The sequence below is a fragment of the Cupressus sempervirens genome, chromosome 10 (assembly GCF_028749045.1).
Source record: "Cupressus sempervirens isolate cs-2001-9-10 chromosome 10, ASM2874904v1, whole genome shotgun sequence".
Lineage (NCBI taxonomy): Eukaryota > Viridiplantae > Streptophyta > Pinopsida > Cupressales > Cupressaceae > Cupressus > Cupressus sempervirens.
Genome location: NC_143127.1, coordinates 741,388,730 through 741,411,151, shown reverse-complemented (window position 1 = coordinate 741,411,151; position 22,422 = coordinate 741,388,730). Strand labels below are relative to the sequence as shown.

General features: G+C 33.7%; 3 non-coding genes across 3 annotated transcripts; 2 read left to right on the top strand and 1 right to left on the bottom strand.

Annotated features, from left to right (window-relative positions):
- Positions 1 to 1,283: 1,283 nt before the first annotated feature.
- On the bottom strand, positions 1,284 to 1,386 carry LOC149536017 (U6 spliceosomal RNA). Its single transcript, XR_016358268.1, has one exon. It is a non-coding gene; the product is annotated as a U6 spliceosomal RNA (small nuclear RNA).
- Positions 1,387 to 1,708: 322 nt separating this feature from the next.
- On the top strand, positions 1,709 to 1,781 carry TRNAA-UGC (transfer RNA alanine (anticodon UGC)). The gene has a single exon. It is a non-coding gene; the product is annotated as a tRNA-Ala (tRNA).
- A 64-nt stretch (positions 1,782 to 1,845) lies between these two features.
- On the top strand, positions 1,846 to 1,916 carry TRNAG-GCC (transfer RNA glycine (anticodon GCC)). The gene has a single exon. It is a non-coding gene; the product is annotated as a tRNA-Gly (tRNA).
- The last annotated feature ends 20,506 nt before the right edge of the window (positions 1,917 to 22,422 follow it).

Below are 22,422 nucleotides of genomic sequence, written 5' to 3'. Positions count from 1 at the left end.
AGTGGTTTCGAGCAACATTTTGGACCATGTTTTATGTTTAGTGGATACAAGTAGTAATTTACTGTACAATATGTTAAGGTGAAAAATGGCTAACAAATTTTGTAGCATTTTGCACCTTAGATGGTATCCCTTGCTGGTTATAAACATAATTTTCTCCACTTGGTAAGAAGATGTTGATGTTACACATAATAATACGCCCTTGAATCATATATAGCCATACTTTTTAAAATATATTGTAGCATAAATAGATGTGCAATGCGTTATAAGTGGAGATGTGCATGATACGACCTATCAACTAGGCAAGTTTTAATCACATGTTCACTAAAGGTGGATGATCCTCTATTGTACAAAAAGTATGTGCAACAGGTGAAGAAATGAGATGATGATAATGTGATAGGATAAGTAGGTGGGTCTCACACACAAAGAGGTATAATATTACAACTAAATCCTACTTAATTGGATCTCTCCCACACAATGTGATAAAATGAAATGTAAACTCCTATGTGTCTACACGAGAAATAATATATAAATGCATTATCCTAAGTAAACTTAATTAAAGTGTAATTAGAAATATTTAATTACACCAAAAAATATAATATAAATCCTACCTTGAATGCACCATGAAAATAACTTCACTAAATCATTAATTAATTTATATTTTGTCAGTACGTTTGGGGTTAAAATTAATAATTTTGTAAGTTTGAAAACCCTCACACACATCATATGCATGGTTTAAATATTTATCTTTTCAAAATTAGGTAGCATAATATATTATTTGCGTTCTTAGATCCACCTCTTGTTTGTATTTACTTTGCTAGCTAGTTTCTAGTTTACAATATCCATAAGTTTTGAGATAGTTAAAATTCTTGATTTGAGGACAGTTTTTATACTATTTTACCATTATTCACACAATGCAAATGTCTCTAAGTGTTTACCATGAGATTAACCCTTTAAAAATCTAATAAGACAACTAAATAGTTTATGAAAGAGTTTGGCAAGTGTTTCTCAATATCTACAAAATTTATAACCCTCCTTAAAGAAGGAAAATTAATGCTCACGTCTGTTGCACATGAAATTTCAAATGAACTAAAAATATATTCATCTATTATAGTTTTGTTTAATTACCTCCCTTGTGTTGGATATACATAGCAGTATAGATATAATTAAATAGCGAGAAAGAGGGAGAAGGTATTAAACAGTTTTGTTTAATTACCTCCCTTGTGGTGGATATACATAGCAGTATAGATATAATTAAATAGTGAGAAAGAGGGAGAAGGTATTAAAAAAATTTGGACCATTTCTCGATTTATGCGTGTCATCCTTGCGCAGGGGCCATGCTAATCTTCTCTGTATCGTTCCAATTTTATCGGATGTCTCCGAAGAGACAGTAGTACCTCTGTACAACGGCGTATATGTGGTAGGCAGTGTATTAATGCGTGATGAATGTGGGAACAACTCCAGCCACGCGTGTTCCTCCTTCCATCGCCTCGGGAGAGGCGAAAAATGTTTCGGACAACTCCCGCATCGCCTTCCAAGCAAAAGGAAAAGATAAGAGATGAAAAATACATTCAAACCGAGCATAGCAGGCAAACAAACCGCCGTTGGCTTTCAGTTTACAAGAACGAGCCACACAGGCCATTGTGAGCATGAACAATAAACCCCATGCTGTCCCATGACACTAATAACCTACCATGAATCGCCAGTCAATGGGGATGTAGCTCACATGGTAGAGCGCTCGCTTTGCATGCGAGAGGTACGGGGTTCGATACCCCGCATCTCCATTTGCATATAATTTTACTCATTTCCAGTCATCTGTGCCTTGCCAAGGATCTTACCTCCATCTCCGCACCAGTGGTCTAGTGGTAGAATAGTACCCTGCCACGGTACAGACCCGGGTTCGATTCCCGGCTGGTGCACTTCCGATTTTGTGCTCAACAAACAGCGCCCTTGCTCCTCTCCTTCTTCCTGCTTTCCTTTCCTCTGTTACCTAGAGCTCATTTTCAGATTCTCATTTCGTCATATCAATTTCTCGCTCCTCCACTGCGCGCCAACTACCCACTCTCATTTAGTTTCCTTCTCATGATATGATTTCAACTAGAACTTATGCATTATGGAGGGAAGTATGATATGATCTATTGTTGGCATTTTCCCATTGTTTTTATTCTAAATTTGAAAAGATCACATCTAACACATTTATGGCTAGGAATTTGATGGAAACCTTTGCTTTTCAAGCAGACTAAATATGTTAAAATGGCATATCATGACCAATTTTCTTTGTATATCTATATATTTATTCACTTGAGGTGATACATCAATGGTAAGTAAATGTTCACTACCTCCCTTGCATGAAATTCATTTTCTTCATGTCCGTGTGTACGGCTTTGAGTGGGAGAGGTGAAGAGTCGGTTTAAATATTTGATGGCTTTGGATAATAAAATAATAATGATAAAGTGATATGCTCATAAAATAGTAGAATATAGGGTTCAAAAGTCATTTTAAATAATAAAGAAATAAGATGAATAAATATATTTTAAAATGTTAAAGAAGTATTAAGTGTGACCATTAAATAAAGCTAGTCCCATCTTAATAAAAGAAGCCACTTTAACGAAGAAAAGATAAATATGTATTATTTTAATTGAATAATAGAAGAATATTTTTATATTTATATAAAGTCTAAATAAAATATAATAAACAAATATCTATAATATTTTATTAGCAATTGTTAAATTGAAATAATGGGAGTTGTATGTCAAAATTTAGATAGAAATTAGAAAATGGTGCTCTGATCGAACTTACCTACAAAAAACTAGGGCAAAATTAATCTGACAACGAAAAAAGCGGAATGGGAATTACTTTGCAAAAACTAAGTATGGAGTTTCCATCCCGGCAAATAACTCCTTCAGGCAACGCACGGAAGAAAGGAGCCTAAATCGCCATAACCACGCACAAACACAAATCTATGAAACTTGAATCCACAGCAGAAATTCTTCGCATTATTTAAGTATGCTGGAAAGAGAAAACACAAAAGAAAACCAGACTGAAGCAAGCAAAAAAAAATAGAGTAGATTATGCAATCAAACCCCCCTAAGCCCTCCGAATGCATTAAGGCTGACCAAGAAAAACAAGGCAGTTGGGTCTTAGCCCGGAACAAAAAGAAGTGGCGTAGGAATATGACAACCAAAAAGAGCTCCCCAATTAGATCTGCTAAAAGTCAAAGCAAAAATAGAGCTCACAATAGCTATCCCCTCCCCCCCCCCCCCTACAACCCATCCATTTCAACCAGAACCGAACTTGCACAGTCCCACATGTTCTCCCCCTGAAGAAGATTTCAGAAGCAAATAACACCCCCTTAGCCCCAATTAGATCTGCTAAAAATTGGAGGAAAAAGAGAGCTCACAATAGCCATCCTCCCCTGCAATCCATCCATTTCAACCAAAACCAAGTTTGCACAGTCCCACGGGTTCTCCCCTTGAAGAAAATTTAAAAAGAAAATAACACCCCATTAGCCCCTAACCCTAAATCAATAACTTGTAACTGAAACCCTTAATAAACAAGAGCTATCTTTCAAACTCAAGTCCCTTCCTACCATGTACTATGCAATGCCTAAGTGGAATCAAAATAACACAAACCTTACATAAATGTACATACATCCAACCAAATGAAATTCATTTTCTTCATGTCATTGTTTATGGCTTCTATTGTTGGAGTGGCAGAGGCGAAGAATTGGTTCAAATATTTGATGGCTTTTGATAATAAAATAACAATTATAAAGTGTTATGCTCACAAAATAGTAGAATATAGGGTTAAAAAGTCATTTTAAATAATAAACAAATAAGATGAATAAATATATTTTAAAATGTTAAATAAATATTAGCTGTGACCAGTAAATAAAGCTAGTCCATTTTAATAAAAGAAGTCATTTTAATGAAGAAAAGATAAATATATATTATTTAAATTGAATAATAAAAATAAAAAAATTATTTATATAAAGTATAAATAAAATGTAATAAATAAATATCTATAATATTTTATTACTAGTTGTTGAATTGAAGTAATGGGAGTTGTATGTCAAAAATTAGATAGAAATTTAAAAATGGTGTTGCAATCAAACTTACCTACAAAAAAGGTAGGGAAGAATTAATCTGAAAATGAAAATCCAGAATGGAAATTACTTTGCAAAAACTAATTATGTCGCTTCCCTCCCAACAAACAACTCCTTCGAGATACTAGCAAAACTATTGGAATAACGCACGGAAGAAAAGAGCCTAAATTGCCATAACCATGCACAAACACAGATCCGTGAAGCTCAAATCCACCAGCAAAAATTTGTTGCATTAACAAAGTATGCAAAAAGAGAAAATAGAGAAGTAAACCAAAATGAAGCAAGAAAAAAAAATAGAGCGGATTGTGCAATCAAACACCCCAAATCCCTCTGAATGTATTAAGGAAGACCAAGAAAGACAAGGCAATTGGGTCTTAGCCCAAAATAGTAAGGAGCGACGCAGGAATACGAAAACCAAGAAGATCTCCCCAATTAGATATGCTAAAAATTGGAGCAAAAGAGTGCTCACAATAGCCACCCTGCCCTAAAATCCATCCATCTCAACCAAAATTGATCTTACATAGTCCCACAGGTTCTCCCCCCGAAGAAAATTTTAGAAACAAATAACACCCCATTAGCCCCTAACCCTAAATTAGAAGATTTCCTCAAAACCAAAGTCTTTCCCCCTCAGCTTAACCCTAGGTCACTCCTCCCTTTCAAAACTCTAGATTCTAACTAGAGATCTATTCCCATTTCCTTTAGGAAGGATCATATGGCCTTTGACACTGTAATAATCAACAATCCTCATTCAAAAAGTAGATGGGATAAGTGTGAAAAATTGGGCATCATCGCTTTCTAGACTGAACCAAAAGGAAAATACACCAATCTCCACAAATGGCTATATGATTTCTATGGGGAATAGGTAAGTATAACTATCGTATCTAACAAATTAATTTATGTACGCTGCAAATCTTTAGATATTAGATATTGTCTTTTGTCTAGACCTTTCTATTTTTATAAGGGGTATAGCATAATTTTTTGTCAAATGGAATCTGAATGTAAATGAAGATCATTTTAAAAACTTAACAAAACCAACATGGATAGAAATAAAAAAATTCTTGTCAAAATCATAAATCTACATACCCTAATGAAAATTAGATCGTCAATTAAAAACTTCCTAGGAACATATGCAAACTATGAATCTTGTAACCATATGAGGCCTGTCGAATATATCTCTAATAAATTACTAAAGGGAAGGTCATACTATGGGTTATTCATGTTCTTGGCTAGTAGCTCATGGCCATCTACTCCTATGTTAGCTAGCTTATCCTCTTCTCTATTGCCTTCCTTATCGATATGTGTTATGATTGTTTATAAAAGTACTTATTTTATTCCATAAGGCCTTCTTCCTAGCTATCGATGTAGGGCCATAAACATTAATCATAATGAGTTGTAGATCATCTTTGTAACTTTTTATTTCCCCCCATTCAATTATTGTTTACTGACATTCTATTGTATCCTATTTTCCTAGGATCCCAGATGATACCTATGCCACCTGAAGCACCCTCAGATTCTGTCTAATCATTTTTCCATACACCAAGTTTCCTTCTTAACCTTTCTCCCTTTGTCTTATTTAGTTTTATCTCTTGTATTAAAATTAATTTGGATTTGCATAAGGTTAGGATGTGTTTTAGAAGACACCTTTCTTTAGCATAAGTCCCCTAACATTCCATGTAGTTAACCTGATTTCTTCAAGTGAAGGATCTTCCCCTTTCCATCTTTTAACAATTCATGTATCTTTTTTTGGTTACCTTCTTTACCAGTTTTTACTCTCAATTCTACTAGCCATCTTTATCTCCTACAATGTAGGCCCAACACTTTGTATATAATCCCTCAATTTGACTACCTAGCTACAAGCATATCATCAACATATAAACATAAAATAATGTAGCTATCATCATCCAACCTCTTAAAATAAACACAGTAATCTGAATGACACCTATTATATCCATGCTTATGCATAAAACTGTCAAATTTCAGATACCATTGCCGAGGTGCTTGCTTCAAGCCATATAAACTTCTCTTCAATTTGCACACTAAGTTCTCCTTACCTTTGACCTCAAAACCCTGTGGCTGAGCCATATATACTTCTTCATCCAAATCACCATGAAGAAAGGTTGTTTTAACATCCATCTGCTCTAAATGTAAATCTTTAGTAGCCACAAGACTTAAAACAGTACGAATAGAAGTCATTTTAACAACAGGAAAAAATATCTCATCAAAATCAATTCCCTTTTTCTGTGCAAATCCTTTTACAACTAACCTGGCCTTAAATCTTTTCTTACCTCCGTCCTCTTCTTTCAACCTGTAAACCCATTTATTCTATAAAGCCTTTTTACCTATAGGCAACTTGCACAAATCCCATGTCTTATTTTTCAGCAAAGAGTCCATTTCATCTTTCATTGCAGACTCCCACTGAATCTTAGTATCCACCTGCACAGCTTCATCATAACTTCCAGGTTCACCAGCATCAGTAAGTAAAATAGAATACAAAGAGGGAGAAAACCTTTGTGGAGGTCTAATTTTCCTTGTTAACTGTCTAACATTCACTGGTGTGTGTGGTATTTGTTGTTGCGGTTGTTGCACATCATGAGGAATGGCTGGAACATTAGCTTTTGGAGTATCATCCAGCACTACATAATCATCTTCTTTCTTCTCATGTTGCTGCAATAGATCTTTGTACAACACTTTCTCATTGAATATGACATCCCAACTTCTAATAATTTTAAGATTTTCAAAATCCCAAAGCCTATAACCAAATTCATTAATGCCATATCCAACAAAGACACATTTCTTTGATTTAGCTTCTAGCTTGGTTCTATTTTTTGAGTCTATATGAGCAAAAGCTTCACAACCGAAGGTCTTGATAAAAGAATAACTCACCTTCTTACCACTCCATGCTTCCTCTGGAATACCACAGCCCAAAGGAGTAGAGGGACCTCTATTAATCAAATATACTGCAGTATTGATAGCCTCCGCCCACATGTGTAAGGGCAACCCAGCATGCAACCTCATGCTCCTTGCGTGCTCCATTATAGTCCTGTTCATGCGTTCAGCCACTCCATTTTCTTGTGGAGTCCTTGGAACAGTTTTTTGTCTACGAATACCATTAGTGGAGCAATAATCTTCAAATTCATGACTGCAATACTCACCACCATTATCAGATCTGAGACATTTTAATTTCTTACCAGTCTCATTTTCAACCAAGCATTTCCATTTCTTAAAAGTTTGAAATACATCAGATTTCTGTCTAAGGAAATAAACCCATACTTTTCTAGTTGCATCATCAATAAATGTAACATAATAATGAGAGCCACCCAGGGAAGATACTTGAGCTGGTCCCCATACATCTGTATGCACAAGCTCTAATTTCTCCTTTTTGTTTTCCTTCCCTGTCTTTACAAAACTCACTCTCTTTTGTTTTCCATACACACAACTTTCACAGAAATCCATATTCACACATTTTAGACCTGGTAAAACTTTCCTTTAATGAAGTACTTTCATACCTTTCTCACTCATGTGCCCAAGTCTATTGTGCCATAGCGCTGTATCAGAATCTACAGCAGCTATTTGTTCTCCCTGCTCAACTGCAGTAATTGTTCCTAAATATTCATTTTTCTCTGAAAAAATCAAAGTAGAAGGAACAATATGACCTGTACAAAGATATAAGGTGCCTACTTTCACACCTTTTGCTACTACAAGGGAACCTTTTGAAACCTTCCAATTTTTATCATTAAAAGTAACTACACAACCCTCATCACCGAGTTGCCCTGCTGAAATTAAATTTCTACTTAGTTTTGGAACATGTCTTACCTCATGTAGTAGCCAATGATTCCCATTCTGCAACTTAATCTTAATTTTTCCCTTTCCAACAATCTGACAGGGTTCATTATCCCCCAAATAAACAAGCCCAAAATCCCCTTGGACATAATCAATGAAATAACCTCTATGAGGTGTAGCATGAAATGAAGCACCAGAATCTAAAACCCATGAATCATCAACACTCTCTAAAGACAGAAGCAAAGCATCCTCTTCGGATTTGTTACTTACCACATTTGCCTCTTTGTCTCCATCTGATTTATCTCCTTCATTTTTCTTTCGATTCCAGCAATCTTTCTTTTTGTGCCCTGGTTTCCCATAGTACCAGCAATCATTTGGTCCTCTCGATTGAGACCTCCTCCCCTTTGACTTTCCTCTTGATTTCCCACGATTTCCAGAGTTACTTCCTCTTTCAGTCGTTCTACCCCTGCTTTGTGCATTTAAAACAATTCCTAATGTAGATCCACCTGAGGATTTTCTACGAGTTTCCTCACTTAAAATAACACTGATCACATCATCATATTTTAGGGTACTAGATCTAGGAACAGAATTACTCACCGCCATTACCAAGCCATTCCAGCTTTCAGGCAAAGAACACAAAATCAAGAGAGCCCTAATTTCTTCATCAAAATTGATACCCACAGAAGATAATTGACTAGTAATAGTATTAAACTCATTTAAATGATCTACAACAGATCCACCTTCTGCCATTTTCATATTAAATAAACGCTTAATGAGAAATACCTTGTTTGAAGCGGAGGGCTTTTCATACAATGTCGCTAGGTTTTTCATCAAATCTTCTGTCGTCTTTGCTTTTGTAATATTAAATGCCACTGATGGTGCCAAGCATAACCGAATGCTTTCGAGTGCCTTTCTGTCCAAAAGATCACATTCAACCTCTGACATAGTTCCTTGATTCTTGGCTTTTCCTTCCAACGGCTTCCATAAATCCTTCTGATATAAATAGTCTTCCATTTGCATCTTCCATAACTGGAAGTTCTGCCCATTAAACCTATCAACCCTCAACTTACCCTCATCTGCCATCGCTCCCACTCAACTGTGAGACTCCCACTTAACCGTGAGACTTTCCTGTAGAGGATAACGGAAAGACAACCTTGCTCTGATACCACTTGTAGGGCCCATTTACAGTTGCACCAAAAGCCATGACTATTAGTGAACATGGAATACCACATAATTAACCACCTATGGGCAGGGGAGCGCGTTGCATAACCCAACAATCTCCCCCTCGACGCGCATACCAGGTGCTTACGCGGGTCGGGAAGGCACCAGGGAGATTTGAACCCATGACCAGGCCAAAACCAAGCTCTGATACCAATTGTTAGGATAAACCATGGACAGAAAAAAAAACTACATGCAAATATAACCAATAACAGAAAATAATAGAACACACAAAAATGAACACAAGGCACCAAGATTTAACGTGGTTCACCCAATCCCTGGGCTACGTCCACCAAATAGCAAGTCTGATCTTATTACAATCCAGTGATTACAACCTGATTACAATCTGTAATCCCTTACAGCTCAATACCGCCGCAAGAACCAATTTCGTATCACCACATTATGAAAAATACCCAACCCTAAGCCCTTTTATACAAGTAGTTAACCTATGCCACCTGAAGCATCCTCAGATTCTGTCTAATCATTTTTCCATACACCAAGTTTCCTTCTTAACCTTTCTCCCTTTGTCTTATTTAGTTTTATCTCTTGTATTAAAATTAATTTGGATTTGCATAAGGTTAGGATGTGTTTTAGAAGACACCTTTCTTAAGCATAAGTCCCCTAACATTCCATGTAGTTAACCTCATTTCTTCAAGTGAAGGATCTTCCCCTTTCCATCTTTTAACACTTCATGTATCTTTTTTTGGTTACCTTCTTTACCAGTTTTTACTCTCAATTCTACTAGCCATCTTTATCTCCTGCAATGTAGGCCCAACACTTTGTATATAATCGCTCAATTTGACTACCAATTTTGATTGCAAGAGTCGGTTGGTACTCTAAGGTGGAAACCTAGGCTTCCCTAATTAAAGTGGAAGATAGAGGTAGTTGAGAATGACAAATTGTGTTTCTCAAATACAACAAGGGTTACAATGTTGAGAGGACATAATTGATAGTATTTTTGCACTTTTTTTCATGGTTAGGAGTACACATACTATTTCTGCACAAAAATTCTTTCAAGTCTGACTAAGCATGGGGTGATTGTGTGAAAGGAAGATTTTTGGACAAAAAAAATTTAGACAATCACTTGAAGATTATAGAAGCTTGTACAAGATAGGGTGTTTAGAATTTTTGATATGTATTAGACAAAGTCCTATACAAGAATACAAATATAAAAGGGGCATACACCAGTTTTTAAATTCTTGATGGGTAGCAAACTGTCCATCTTGAAAAGCTTAAGATTAGATACATTGGCCCCTATCATAACTGGAGTCTTAGGGAGGTATTCCTTCCATTATATTTTGTTTGAATGATAATATGATTCCTTTTACATAGGTTGAGTCATGAGCCTAGTTATGTGCCTCTCTTTACTTCGAACAACTAATGTTTATTGATAATCAGGCAAGAGGTCTCCATAAATCTCTGCAAGAATGATCAAAACTTCTAGTGCACAAGAAACACTAGTCAAAAAACCAATCAATAATATACAATTCTTGTTGGATTTTAGATAATCTAGTTTCTTTTTACTAGTAGCTATTTGTTTAATCAAGAAGTCTTGTTAATTCTTTTCTATAATTTAAGCTTGATTGAATTTGAAAGTTCTCATTGTGTGTTATTTGCTAATGTGTTCATTTTGACCATTCCAAGAGATTTTAGACTTTCGAATTACTAAATTAAATCATCCACTTATTAGTGAATATAGCTTGCTTTCTTCCTTACTAAAACTACAAAATTTTAATTTTATTTTGATCTTTTTCTATTGTCTCATAAGATTCTCAAAGTATATTTCCTAATTTAATTATTTTTAAATTTATGTAAGAGTTATTAGTTCTCTTTTAATAAATAATTCTTCTCCATTTTCACCTAGGTTCGCTAAAGTGTATGCTTCTTCGTTTCCTTCTCTATAAATATAAAGGACTTTTACTTCTCTTAGTTTGTCTATTAACAATAAAGCATAGTCAAGTTTCGAACCAAGCTTCCAATTAGGAATCTCTCATTTTCTTATGGCATTTAGAGTGATTTTCTGAATCACCTTCATTGATTAAATTCTTAATTTCTAGATCTAAACTCATAATCAACCTTTACATTAGAGCTTTTGATTTTGCATTATTATTTTAGACTTCCACTATATATTTAGCTTGTTTAGCTATTCATTCCCCTTTATTTGTGGAGCAGATGGAGAAGATATCCATGCCAAAAAATTTGAACACAATTCATAAACACATAATATAATTAAATGTAGGAAAAAAGGAAACAGTGACAATCCTAGATAATTATCAATACCACATATCCTTATTCAAATCGTGAAACCACAAATTAGGAAATCAAGATAAATTTAGCCTAAGGAAAATTGAAAGTTAAGCATCAATACATATGAATACTTGATCAAAATATCAACATATAGGTTGTAATTTGTCCAAAAGATCAAAAGATCAAAATTTGTCCAATTTGGACATTGGTTGAATTTGAGGCGAAATAATATATCTTCTGGATCTAGCACAGATCCCAAGGCAACAATTTTTTTTTTGCTTTTCCAGTGCTTTTTGGACCTACCTATGGTTTTTTGGTCATAACTTGCTCATCTAGATTTAGTTTTTCACAAGAAAAATATCACCGGAAAGCTAGTTTCTAGCCTATCGTGATGGTGTAATTTATTTGGATTTTTGATGTTTTTAGTTGCAAATTTATGCAATCAAATTCAAAGGTTCTATTTTTCACTCTAGGAGACATATTTTGGGACATTCTATTTTCTATAATCTATTGTAGGCACATCCCATTCAGTTTTTTGCTTTTCTGCATTTTGATGGATATCTTGGTTGTTTCAAGTCTAGGGATCGACTCTATTGTTTCAGCTAATTTTTCATGTGTTATACTATCTATTTTATTAGCCTTATGTTTATTTTGATATTTGTTGACATCCTTTTGTAGTAATTTTGAAATGCATTGAGATAAAGCGCCACTCTATTGTATTTTGAAATCTTGCACATCTTTATGTTTTGTTGTACTCACACTACATTATAAAGTGCCTTGGGGTTTCATGTTGGCCATATTTGCCATCTTCGTTTGTCAAGTGAGTGTTCCTTCCATGACATTAGCCTCATGATGTGTTGATAACACATGCCATTATAGGTGTTTGTACTTCTTTTGCACTCTCGATGTTCCTAGTTCTTCTTTTTGTAGGAGATATTGCATTCATTTTCAGTGTTCATGTCTTACCTCTTACCATTATAGGGGGTTATGTTGGTTCTATTTATTTCTTGGTTTGATGGAGTGAGCTATGTATTTAGTATTTGATCATATGTACTAGGCAATTGCAGTAGTTGGAAACCTATAAGTTTCGCTGAGATGAATCATTTACCATATAGACCTTCTTTCATTCCTATTTTTGGAGATTGTGAAGATACCTTCCATCTTTGATTGATCAACTCTTTAGACTTAGTCTTCTCTACCTAATCATGTTCTATACAGTGGAGGTTCTTCATATCAACAATTTGACAATGTTTGTAGCTTCACACTTTAGTGGTGTTCTTCGTGACCATCTTTTGTTCCTATGTTCTAGGACATTCCCTAGTTTGGAGGCTTCTTTAGTCCTTCACTAGTTCTTTTCAACACTATTCCCATCTCTTTTTGGAGTAGGGTTTTTCTCATATGGTTTTCTCTTTTTCTCCTCTTTTTAGAGATTTGGTTGTGCTTAGGTACCTCATCAAGCCTTGTTGCTGGGACCCAAATTTACTTTTAGTAGTAGTTTCTAAGTTTTTAGCTACTCCCTAAGTTTACCTTAAGGGGGGGTGTTAGAGTAATAAGATATTGCCTTATTAATTAAATCATTTTGATTTAATTATTAAGTAACTTATCACCTCTAGTTTACTTTAGCTAAACTTTAGGTATATAATAATTAATTCTTTTATTAATCATTATTATGCAACCTAGGATATTTACCTATTAGGGTTTTGATCTCCTTTATAAGGATGATCTCTCTTTGCAATTTATTAATTCACTTTTGATAATAGCAGTCTCTCTTTTTGCTTATCAAGAATATCTCATCTATGGATCTGGAAATTCCAACCTCCATAGTTTTTTCTTCTCTCTTTCTATGACAAGTGTTTGCATGCAAGTGATTCTTGGGAGATGTGGGGCTTATTATCATCAACTTCAATAGTCTGAAGTTCAAAGTGTTCAAGTTGCAATAGATAAATAAATTGTTTAAGTTTCATTTTAATTTAACTAGTTGTCAACTAGCAATGTTCCAATATACCCAGAGCTCCCAATGTAAAAACTTGGGCTTTGATACTAGATTAACGCCTCACCAGGGAACCCAAAAGAAATTAACCTAAAGTTTCATTGAGTTTTCCAAACAAATTTATTTATTTATTTTTAATAATTTTATGAAATAGATCTAATAGGAACACATAAACAACCAATTGAATTTTTCATATCAAATTTTGATTTCTTCTCCAAACCCCCATCCTGATTTTAACAAGCCAAATACAAATCCCCAAATTCATCAAACAAGGTTTCCAATCTCAAATTTTTTCACATACGTTTTCGAAATGAAAAATAATAATTACACAAACAAGGGTTTGAACCCAAATTAAATTCTGAATGCAGATCCACAAATACAAAGAAGACAGATATTTCAAAGAATGAAACTATTGCACAAAATCCACAAGATCTTACTTGGATTTGATGCTAAGCGACTAAATGTACAAAACTCACAAATAATTTCCTTTTCTTTCGAAACCCTCTTTTCAGAAATTGGCTCCTCCAAACTTGTGTATGGAGAAATGAGCTCTGATTCTTTAATAAAGAGTTTTCTCTTGTTAGGGCTTTGATTTTGCAATCACGCAAAACCTTTTTCTTAATTATTTTATTTTATTTTTAATTTTTATGTGCAACCTTTTTGCAATTTAATTAAAATAACTTTATTAAATCAATTCCTTTCTCTCTTTTATTAAATCCCGAGATGTTTTAAATAAAATATTCATTAATTTAACTAATAATAATATTTAGAGTTTATTATAAAAATGAAACTCCTAAATATATTATTATTAAATTAAATAAATATGATTACGCCAAAATTAGAACTTTAATTAAATCTTTAAACTTAATTAATTAAATATAATTAAATATTGAATTTTCTTTATAAATTTTTCGTTAAATTAAATCGTAAAATTATCTTTTAATTTGATTTAATTATAACTGAAAATCACAACAGACCCATAAAATTAAGTACGAAAACCCAATATAAAGTATAGAAAACTAGATCAAACTCAAGGGTCAAAATCACGAATTCATGTCACTCGATGAATTTGAAAGGGTAAATAACTTAGATGCTTTTCCTACTTTCTAGGAAAATTGATTAGGGTTAGGATTTTGACTCAAGAATTATCTCCCCTATTTTACCATTGAGATACTATGGTAGGGCATGCTCATCTTGGCAATTCAGGGAAGTCAATACCCAGTACCTACAATTTGCATAAAATCTGAGCATGTACATACACATATAACCTAAACTCAATAGGAAATGGTGTGAAGTGGTGTATCATGTAGATCCCAACTAGCAGGTGACTATGACTCCCTCCCTCAACCACATCAGAAATGTCAATCATAAAGTAAAGCATACAAGTACACCATACACATGCAAGGATGGGATAAGTAACCATAGAAGCTATTTATAAATCATCTTTCTATCTATCATCATGAAATAATTGAAAATCACTAAATGAACATACATATATCATTCATCGGAAGGATAAACATAAACATCTGAAATTACTAGATATCAAGTAGCTCATCAAGTATATCAACCAAGTATGAAATAACTTACAAACACATTAAGTAACCAAGTACCACTAATCATAAAAAATAATCATAAAACTGGCCTACAAGAATCTGGCAATATGACATGAAAAGTAAACTAGGGGTAGGCATTACATAAAGCATAATCAGTTAATGCAAACTAAGTAAGATATTAGTTTAAAAATAAATAATCAAAACACTACATTAATGTAAATATCACATGATCTAAAAAAATTTATATTTTAATGCATAAATTCAAAGATCAAACTAACAAATATAGCCAAATAAAATGTCTACAAATTTTGATTACAAATGTTTAGAATAATTAAGAGTGGGGGTGGATCAATTACTTAAGCTCAATATGCACCACTTGAATCCTGTTGTTGCTCAATCTCTTCTGTAAAATTATCATAAACATAATTTGAATTGCATAATGAAAACATTATCGAATGTAAACACACATAAAACATTCATCACCATTTTGACACTAGGATTTTATGTGGAAACCCAATTTGGGAAAAAACCACCAGCAAAATGTCACTCTTTTGAAGTGAGCCTTGTTAGGAGCCAACCTTGTTAAAGGTTACAAAACACACTTTTAAATGTGACCTGGTTAGAGGATTTAATCACCCTATTAGGAGTGGCCTTGTAAGAGGACTTTGATCATTTCATTTAGAATGTCACCTAGATAAAGGATTTACATAGACTATTAAGTCTTTAAATGACTATTAGGTCAACCTCTATTAAAAGGATTTCAATACAAACTGATTACAATGATAAGAGAGAAAACAACAGGTTTTGATATATGATTATAAGTCACTTTTTTAGGTTTAGATCCCTATTTGGTCCTTATGTTGGTTTACTAATAAGCCTTCTATTGACATCTCTAATCTTGATTTGCTTGGACACCCTTGAAGTAATCAGTCCACTCTTCTCATCAACACTTAAGCCTTCTACTCTAATTCACTTATCCATAAAAACATCATATCTGTATGATTTTTTCTTTAGCTTCACAATCACTCACACTCTCATCTAATTTTGACCCACCTTTGTATGTATGTGCCTTGCACTTGCACTTCTTTAATCTCTTAATCTCTTGATTGATTTTCTCGATAATTTGTTCAACTTTGTACCTCTCCAAATAGGCAATTCTTGCTTTACCATTTTCCATTTCTACTATAGATATTAGGGTTTATGATTAGGTTCAACTTGATTCAATGTATCTATCCATCTTCTTGATCATCCTCTAGAAACTTCTCTAGAATCTATCTATTAGGTCTTTACCTAATCTTCTCCTTGAATTTAATGATCCAACTCATTAAGTTTATCTTCAATGTGATTTACATATCCCAAGAAATCAATTGAGCTGGCTTGATCTTATTATTTCCTTGAATTTATTCTCTTACTGTCACTTAACAATCTCTAAATTGTGACACTTGGTCATCATTGAAATACTCGGTTGCTGTAAAGCTTTTTGGCTCAGCATTAACTAATTTTTTTAGTCAATACTAATGATCGATCAACAATAGATTTTCTCAACACTAACTATAGCTTGATTGACACTAGCATTACTTAGCACTCCTTAGTATTTTACCCTTCTTCTCGACTTAGCTTAGCTTTCTAAACATAAACACTTACTTTGCTTTATCAAAGTCTATCTAATCAAATGTCCATTGTAACTCCCTTTTCACAACTTCAAACTTTCCTCTAGGTGCTATAGTTATGATCAACTTCTCAAATCCTCTTCATTAATCAAATATATATGACATTTAGATTTAACATCAATGAAAAAAAAACCAATTGTTCCAGTTGTAAGTTTCCAACACATTCAAATCATTAAGATCCCCTAGACTTAAAACAAGACTAATGAAATTCTCAATCTAACAACAATTAACTCAAGTTGTTAAAATCTCTATTTCTCATATGGTCATATTTAGATATAATTAGAGGAATATTTTGTTCATTTACTTTCTCCCTTGATATGAAAGATACTAACAAAGATCTTGGCCAAGAAAGATGTTCCCTTGGCAAACTTGTAACTCTATAGGATGAGGAAGGACTAGAAGCATGATTTGCACATGGACAACTCTACATACCAGATTCATATCAAATAATGGGAAAAATAACACAAATTTAACAAATTATAACAATTTAAGGATGTAAAATATACAAATAGGAACATGAGCATCCTGATATAAAGGGAAATCTTTGTAAAGATGTCATATTTGAGTATTTGTAAGAATAAACAACCTCTCAAGTAGGTAAAGCAATTGGGTATGCCTCTTTTATTCTTTGTAAAGTATAGGACCTTGGGTCTCAGGTAAGACTAGAGGTTTTCTTTCTCCATTCTTTCCAACTAGTTCCCATTTGAATGAAAATTTTGTAATTTTATTTAATATATTAATCTATAGGCTTCAACCTTTTATCAATAAGAATGATAACAATAAAAAATGATGCTAGCTTCTACTTTGTTTAGGAAAGAAGGTATCAACATTTATTCATTGACATAAATTCTATAGTTTCTTTCTTTCCAAATTTCCCATAATAATGTCAATGGGGAAATCTTCCATAGGCTATTACGGATTTTGGAATGCCCATCCTTGGGCCAATTCTTGAGATGGTCCCAAAGATTAATTAGAAGAGCCATTTTCTAGTTAAGTTTGTTGCATGACCATTATCAACATATATTGGCAAATGGAAAGTTATAGAGCTCATTTTTTGCTATTTTTGAATTGTTTTTGCATAAAGGACATCTTGATGGTCCCTCAAAACCCATTTTCATTAATCTATTCGCTGTAAGAATCTTGATTTGGGAGGTTTCCCATAGAAGATTCCTTCTTTTGGAAAGCATACTAGATCCCATTAAAGGGCTAGAAGAATTTGTATGTCATCCTATACTTAAGATTTTGTGATTAATTTGTACTTATTTTTAACTCTATATTTTCCATCCCTAGAAAATGAAAAGTTGTATCTACATGCGGCAATGGAACAAATCAATTAGAAACAAAGGATCAACTCTCTCAATCCATAAAAAGAATAAAATAATTGGTAGAAAAGATGAATGCCAATATCTACATAGAAGAAAGAATTGAAGATATTTTCCAAAAAGAAGTTTATATGAAGCAGATGCACCAATAGAAGATCTACTTAGAGGGAACTTTATTCTTCAAGAAGAAGTTAGAAAATTGAAAAGCAAATTGGAGATTCATTCAGTCAGGATATGTGAAGTAATGTAACAAAGGAACCAAGCTGAAAATGAAAAAAACATGGAAAAAGAAGACAAAATACTACTAAACACCAAGTTAGAAGAAAAAGAAAAAGAAATCCACCAACTTTCACTACATCATGTAGATATGGAAAATTAGTTGAATAATCCAAATCAAGAAGTCACCAATCTAAGGACAAAAAATGAAAGACTCATGAATGAACTTAGAGTAGAAAGAGAAACCAATGGAAGACTGATTAGATCACCATGGATTAGTTGGTTGAAATATCTCAGAATAGACACAAAGGGAAAGTAGGATTGGGCTACATTGAACAAGGAGATTCATCACAACAAGGAGTTCAAAACAATAAAAGACCTACATGCAATCATTATGGAAAGATAGGACATACTTCAAACAAATGTTGGAGCAATGGAAAGTCAAAGTTCAATGGAAAATGTTATAGTTGTAACAAATATGGACATAGAGCAAGTGAATGCACAGAGAAAGCTAAGTTTGAAGGAAAATGTTACACATGCAACAAACAAGGTCATGAATCTTCAGAGTTCAGAACCAAGAACAAGAATCCTACTGAAGAACTAGTTAAAGCAATCTTCTGTTGGGATTACAATACATGGCATAGATGTTATCTATGTGGAGAGTTTGGACACATTGGAGCTAATTGCATGAGGAATCACCTCAGAAAAAGAAATCCTACCAAAAGATGTTATGTATGCAAAGAACTTGCTCATATAGCAAAGAACTACATGAATAGAGGTAAATTTGAAGATTAAAAGAAATCAAAGGCTGATAAGATCAAGACTCAAATGAAGTAACAATGGGTGAGGAAATCTCCAAAGAATTTGAGTGAAATTGATGAGGTTATTGACACCCAAAGTAATGAATTCGGTGACTCAATTATCTCTACTTGAATAGGCAAGGAGACCATTGGAACTATGATCAAATTGATATTCTACATTAGTTCCAGTCATCTAAGCACAAAAGTTCAAATCAACATATTAGATGCACTTGGACAAAAGAAAGTCTTTAGACTTAACTGAGTTGTTAGTTCTAACCAAGTCACTCCTTAGGCCTAACCAAGCTATTAGTCCTAATCGAGTCACTCCTTAGACCTAACTGAGCATGAGTAAACTGGACATAGTCAATGAATCAACCAAGCATGGTTAGTTAGTATTATCTAAGCATTCAAGGGTTGAAAACCAAACTGAGCTTCTTTTACCTAGCTAGGTACCAAGCATCAATTGAGCCATAAAATTGAAAAATCGGTAAAAAAATAGAAACCATAGTTTCATTTTCACTACAAATTTAGAGTTTTCTAAAGAGTGCAACATTCCTTGAGCCCCCAAAGTGATTAAGCACAAGTTTTTTGAAGGAAATTCTTAGGCAAAGTCAACATCTTCAAGTCCTTCATCAACTGAGTATCATGGCAACATCTTCCAGTGCAAAAGTCAAGAAGGGCTCAGAATATTGGTGAAGAGTTTTGACCGTATTCCTCCAAAATTCTAGCTATATCTAGCAACTTTTGAGGAAAAGGATCCACAAGGATCTCACTCATAAATCCCCCAAAGGTACTTCTCATTCATGACATTAGCTCATTTTATCATTTCTCTATTCAAGAACTAGGCAATCTTGAGCTAGATCAGGCATATGGTGCATTGTGTGATAATGATGTGTTGAATCTAGAAAAAAAAATTTGGAGGTCAATGGTTTGACCTACATCATCGACATGCCAAGGAATTTTAAAATTAAATGGATAAGGCTTATACTAAGCTGAGTCCAAAACATGTCATTCTAGCTAGAGAAAACTTATCCCGTCACAAAGAAGATGATTCATTGGATAATAGGGTATCCAATGATAGAGAGGTCAAAGATTACTAAAACCCTAGATCAGGCAGAACTATAACAACTAACCCTAAATGAATGAGATGATAGAGGTATGAAGATGAACAATGTGAATAATGTGGAAATCAAGTTTGACATCCATGTTATTGCACACAAAATCTATAATTCAATCTTGAAAATAGAATGTCATGTGAGATTGTGGACCTAGCATACAAGGTAGTGAAGAAGAACTTGTATTTTGACTTAGTAGAGCTTCAACATGTCTAGCTAAGAAAGAAAATGGAGAGCATTCGGGCCTTCAAGAATAACTCATGTAAGTTTGGTTCGCTCTTAGTCTATTTGATCTTTTATGTATAGAAATTATTTCCTTTGAAATGAAATGTTATTTGGAAGAAAGACACTCCAATATTATACCAGATTAATGAATTCATAAATGAGATGGGTGAGAACTTTGAAAGCATCATGGATGTCTACTTTGATAACTTCAAGGAAAGGATGCAAAGTAGGCTTAAGATCCCTAAGAAACTTGTATATGATTATGAGCAAGATATATGCTTACTAGTTGACTGTGACAGAGTTCATATACATGTAGTCAGACCTAGGATTGGATGGGTAAAACCTCTAGCATATGAGATAGATATTGATGAAACAAAAAACATTATTGAGGCTCTCATCAATGAGTATATAGACCCCTTGGCTACTTATTTTGGGACATATGAGGAAGCAAAGACACAAATTTCACTTGAGATTTAGATTCCTCAAATTCTGAAGATAGGAAAGAAGAGGGTGGAGAACATTGGGAAGAAACTTGGGAAATGAGATTCACCTCTTATGCTCACCGAAGGAAAGGGTGATAATGTAGAAAAGGAAGATGAAGAAGAAGATGAAGAGGAAAGTGATGAAGAAGAAGAGGCAAAGGAACCTCCCAAGAAGAAGGTAAAAACCCCATCCAAACCTCCATCAAATAAATCAACAAGGTCTACTCCTATGATTACTACCTCAAAGCCAAGGAAACCAAGGAAGAAATAAGGCTAGAAGATGAGGATGAGGATGATGCAGATGAAAAAAACATGCCAATTATCTCTTTGAAGAGGGAACCCCTACCTTTGAGAAAAAAATGTAAAACAAAAAGGAAGGAAGGGGTATGGTAGGATTTAAATACTTCAAGTATGACTTCAAAAGCAAAGAGGAGGATAAGAAAAATTCATTGAGTTGAACTCAGTTCAATTGAGAAGTGAAGTGAAGACTATTACACCTTCACCAAGATCTCTCTCAGAGGCAACCATGTAATAGGCTCCCATAGTCTCAACCAAGCAGAAGCATAAGGACTTAGTTGACAAAGGAAAAGAGATCATTCCTTATTCAACTGCCAAGAGAAAAGGTAAAGTGAAGATATTTGATAGCATAGATCTAGATGAAGACATTGTAATCCCAATCTGGGACCAATCCAATCTATTTACTAAGAAAATGAATATTTTGAGAGACTTATGGAAGAAAAGGGCTAAAGGTTGAAAGAGATAGAAGTAAAGTTCTAGAGGAAATCAAAGAAAGATTTGTGAATGATCTATCTATAGAGGTAAATGAAAATCCCCTATCATTGATCAATTGATTGATATTGTTTAGCAGTTCAATGAGGACAATGATGGGGAGGACAAACTCCTTACAAAAGCTGAAAGGAAGTTTGAGAATAAAGTATTAGAGAATGTAGCACAAAAAATAGCCATTGATTAAGTAGAATTATCTACTTTGATTTCTACATTAGAAAATATTGCAAATAATGTTGTATCTTTATTTGTAAAGTTGAGTGATTCCACTAACTTTACCAAGGAAATAAAAGAGAATCTGGTCAAGATTTGCAATGGACTTGAAGGATAATGCAAATCAGTAGGCACTCAATCCAAGTTTCAGTTCCAATCATTTTATAAAAACTAGATTTTTTATAGATCTTCAAGCAAAATTGCTAAGGGAAGAAGTTAGAATAAGGGCAACATTAGTTGATATAAAAGGTATGATACTTTCCCACATGGACATTATGTAGAAGAGAATGGATAACTAGGATAAGAATTTGCCTGTGATTTTGAAGATATGCCATGATTTTCTTTCTCATTTCGGCATGACCTTGTAAATTTTTTGCATTTGTAACAAAAATAAGGGGTAACATATACCAAGGGGAAAGCATATAAAGCAAAATTATAGGTAATGCATATTTCTATACACATGTAAAGGTAGATATGTATAGGAAGGAGTAAACATGTAGAAAAAGGAAGATATGTAAAATGCATAAAAAAATAATTTTGAAAAATCAAAAATAGAATTTTAGTTCAAATCGAGTTGTAGGTCTTCAATGCAAACTAAGCTACAAAATAGAGGATACTCAAAGGGGGAGTTTGAGTAAAGAAATTTTGATTTCAGATCATGTGTATGATAACTATTTTTTCATTAATGCCAAAGGGCGAGATA